This window comes from Sorex fumeus, unplaced genomic scaffold (genome assembly GCF_029834395.1).
Source record: "Sorex fumeus unplaced genomic scaffold, SorFum_2.1 ptg000020l, whole genome shotgun sequence".
Classification (NCBI taxonomy): domain Eukaryota; kingdom Metazoa; phylum Chordata; class Mammalia; order Eulipotyphla; family Soricidae; genus Sorex; species Sorex fumeus.
The window spans coordinates 8,240,957-8,245,780 of NW_026606077.1; positions in this window are offsets into that span (position 1 = coordinate 8,240,957).

Consider the following 4,824-nt stretch of genomic DNA (forward strand, 5'->3'; position numbering starts at 1 on the left):
AATCTGTACTTCCAGGGCCGAGTAACAATAGAATGGGTAATGTGTTCACCTTGCACATAACCAACCCAGATTTTATCTCCAGCACTACATATGGTACTCTAAGACCAGCGAGGAGTGATCTGTGAGCATAGAGACAAGAGTGAATTCTGAGCACAGTATGCGTGGCCCCAAAACAACAAAACATCTGCACTTCTGCATGCAAAGCATACACTTTAGTCCACTAAGCTCTCTTTCTGAGCCCATTTTGAGTTGGGTTTTCTATTTATTTTTTTCAATCACAGAGCCAAAGTTGAGGTCAGCTACTTGTTCAAAGCAATGGCCCAAGAATTTAGTGCTGTTTGGGCCCTGTGGTACTGGGGACTACCTGGGCCACCCTGGCACTTCTCAGAGACCTTCAAAACTGCATCTCAGATGGGGTATCAGGAATTGAACCGAGGTCTATTGCAAGCTACATATATACCCTAACCAGTGTACTATCCCCTAGCCCTGGGAATTACCCCCACCCCACCCCAGGAACATTTTCAATAAGGCTACTGTGGTAGATTTATTGCATTGATACTGAAGTACCAATTCTTTGCCTTCATTGTAAAAATTAAAAATTACGAGGCTGGGGAGAAAGCTCAGTGGTAAGGGTATATGTGTGCGTGTGCAGGAACCTGCATTTGATCCTTGGTACTTGTTGCATGTCCCCCAACAAGTACTTGCAAAAATGCCTGGGGGCCTCTAGCAACACTAGGCTTCAGCAGCACTGTTGGTTCAAGCACTGCATCATTCAGCCCAGTTTGTGAGTGTGGCTCTACAGCTCCCTGGACACTGCTTAAAAGCCTCCTCCAAATTTTTACCTTGCCCCCAAACAGGTATGCCTAGGTTTCTGAAAGATGATCTCAGGCCTGATAGGAATGCTCTTGTCTCCCTGGAACTCTCAACAAACGGAACAGTTTAGCAATTTAGGGTAGGTACTGGCCGCACCAAAGGTTTAGAGTTGGAGTTGGTCACAGCATAAACCAACAACATGACTTATGGTGGGGCTTTGGGTGATGGAGCACCAATAAGAAGCCTGGACACCAATGCCTGTGAGTCCTTTCAGTTGACAAGATCCAATCTGTATTGTCGTGCGTGGATGCAGGGAAGGTAATGCATCCTGACCACAGAGGGAACCATGGAAACCCCACTTTTGCTACTTTCCCTGCTGCCAACCAATAGGCGCCTCTCTGGATGATATCGTTTCGCATCCTCTCCCAATACCAAGACCCAGTAGGAGTAAAAGAGCTTTTAGTGAGTTCTGTGAGTCCTCCCAAGAGTAGTTTAGGGAAGTCCTTGAATTTGCAATTGGTAACCAAAGTGAGGGTCACATCTTATGGGGTCTATTCCCAGATTATTTCGTAGTAAACCTAAACCACTCTCAACATTCTTTCTATCATCCTTGTAAGAACCTCCCATAGCCCTGATCCTGACCATATGATATGCTTTGTCTGTGACATAAGCAGAGACTTGCATTTTTTATGTGTGTTTTTGCCTTCTGCAATCAGTGTGTGGCGGGGGAGGGGGAGCGGGCAGAAGGGGAAGTTCCCATGTTAGTTTGTTCAAAAATAAGAGACACATAGAGCAAAGCCAACTCACCCCATTATACCAAAATTACCCAATAATTTACCACTCCCAGACACATAAATGAGTCTGACCAAGATCAGCATGACCTAGTCAACGACTCCATATATGTGAGCCATAAATGCTTCTTGTATGCCTCTATGATTTTGTGAGCATTTGTTATGAAGTATTATTGTGATAACAGATGACTGGTAATAGTTAAATCTTAGCTTTTATTGTAGTGCAGGAATAAAGAAAGAATAAAGTAAATCAGGCAAAATTCTCTAAATTCTTTTCACTTAATATTGAAAATTTCATTGATCATATATTTGTATAATTTTTTCTTTTTTAAATTAAACCACTGCGATACAGTGAGAATCACAGTTACAAAGTCGTTTGTGATTGGGTTTCAGTCATTATTTGTATAATTTGCGATAGCACAGCGGTAGGGCGTTTGCCTTGCACGCAGCCAGCATGGCCGATTCAAGTTCGATTCCTCCGCCCCTCTCGGAGAGCCCGGCAAGCTACCGAGAGTATCTCGCCCGCACGGTAGAGCCTGGCAAGCTCCCCGTGACGTATTCGATATGCCAGACACAGTAACAACAAAGTCTCCAATGGAGACGTTACTGGACCCGCTCGGGCCTTTATAAAGTATTTAAAGATTTAGCACTATCTCCAGCTGAGGACCAGAGAAGTGAAATAACCACCAATTAGGTAAAAGAAAAAAATTTTGCCTTGACATTAATCGTGCAGTAGAAACTTTGTCTAATATTCCAACTCCCTCTGGATATTAGAGCAAAAAGGAGACAATATGAAATATTAGATTAGTGAATTAGAGAATTAGCATATTATTGAAAGCATTTAGTCAGATTTTTTAACTGATAATGAAAATCATTTAAAAATTTTTTTAAACTTCTCCCAATGGTTCGATAACATTGTTAGTAATTGCAATGAAATGCCCATTCAATGAATTATTCATTTAAAACAAAGAAATAAAAAGGTGGACAACAGGAAGATCAGAGTATGGGTTCACTAAACTGGAAATAGACATCTTTTGTCTGGTGACTACATAATGCTAACAAAATCACATATTCAAATTGTGATCCTGATAAAACCTAACGATTCTCTTTTAACCAAAATATCCCGAGCTGGGTTGTGACTTTGTCTTAAGCACTACTCCACATTTGAGAAACAGAGGGTAAGGAAATCTATTGTATTTTTTTTTAAGAGAAGCATGAGGACCCTAATGCATCACTGGATATACACACATACATAGCTGGTTGGGCTGGAGTGATAGCACAGTGGTAGGGCGTTTGCCTTGCATGCGGCCAACCTGACCAACCTGGGTTCAATACCCCTGTCCCTCTCAGAGAGCTCAGCAAGCTACCGAGAATATCTCGCCCGCATGGCAAAGCCTGGCAAGCTCCCTGTGATATATTCGATATGCCAAATACATATATATGTATATATACGTATATATACTGGGCCCGCTCGAGCAAATCGATGAACAATGGGAAGACAATGACAGTGACAGTGATACAGCTGGTTATAAGTGGCTTACTATTTTAAGGGGTTATCCTGTAAACACCTTCTTACAAAGATTATGAAGGCTTATTTCTTATTCCATATGAAGTAAGGTAATGTACAAATATAAGGTTGTTAACAAAATAAACATTCAGTTTCTCTCTTAGGCATGTCCATTTAGGTCTGATTTAGAATGTCTACATCTGTAAATGTCCTTTCTCAGCTGATAGCATGGGATCAAGGGCTGTGCTGCCAGGATGACACTGGGGATTAACTTAAGGGTTTTATACCTACAAGGTCAGACCTCTGTCACTGAGCCATAACCTGCCATCCACCCCTACAAACAGAGTTTCATGAAATGCTTCAGTTTTAGTTTGGGGGTGGAGGTAGACCTGGTGGTGCTCAGGGTTTACCCCTGGCTCTGCACTCAGGAATCACTCCTGGCAGTGCTCAGGGGACCACGTGGGATGCTGGAGATTGATCCAGAGCTGGCCACATGCAAGGCAAACACCCTTCCCTCTGTACTATTGCTTCACCTCAGAATGTCGCGATGGAAAAAGCTAATTTCTAAAGTGTGCAAGGGAGAAGTAGAATCTGAGATACATAGAAAGATCAAAATGGTCCTGGGTTCAATCCTGAAATCCTGAGCACCCCATATGGTCCTTCAACCCTGCCAGAAGTGATCCCTGAGGAGAGTGTCATGAGTGAGCCCTCAGCGTTAGTTATTGTGACCTAAAACAAACAAAACAAAAAAGAACAAAAAAAAAATTAGTCAAGAGGTCTGGGGGTTGGCTCAAAAGGCTAGAACCTGGTTTTTGCACTCTGGACAAGGCCCTTCTCTCTGAACACATATTCTTCTCTGCAGAGAGAGAGAGAGAGAGAGAGAGAGAGAGAGAGAGAGAGAGAGAGAGAGAGAAGAAAAGTGTCTATCACAGAGTGGGGGGAAAGGAAGGACTGGGGACACTGGTGGTGGGAAATGTACACTGTGAAGGGATGGGTGTTGGAACACTGTATGACTGAAACCCATCATTAACAACCATGTAATTGTGTATCTCACTGTGATTCAATTAAAAAAATTAAAAACAAACTATTCTGCGAAAGAAAGAAAGAAAGAAAGAAAGAAAGAAAGAAAGAAAGAAAGAAAGAAAGATTTTAAAAAGGCTGGAACTCAAATCCAGTTCTCTGAGCACAGCTGAGAGTGAAGAAGGCCTTGAACCAGTAGGTGGTGGCCCATAAAACAAAATGAAAGAACAAAAATAAGAGAGGAGGAGGAGGAGGAGGAGGAGGAGGAGGAGGAGGAGGAGGGAGGAGGAGGAGAGGCTTTTTATTTCTTTGTTTTTTATTTTGTGAAATCATCTTTTACAAGACTGTAAATGTTTGTTTTAAGGATATAATGTTATTACACCAAACCCATAAGCAGTTTTCCACCGCAATCTATTTTCACCCTTTGGCTCTCTTCCTGCACCTCTCTTCCTCCCTCTTCCTTTTTTCCGTAACTTCAGTTCTGCAAACAAAGGCTGAGAGTTTGTTTTCGCTGCACGTGGCGCCCTTACTTTGTTAGAAGAGCATGCTTTTGACCACTATGTTTAACTTTGCAATTAAGAGGACTTAGGGGCCGCACCAGAGCCGAACTACACTTCCCAGCGTGCATTGCATTTCTGAGAGGATTCTGGGAAGTGTGTCAGGGGCCGCACTTGTCCTTCAGGGGAAGGGAAT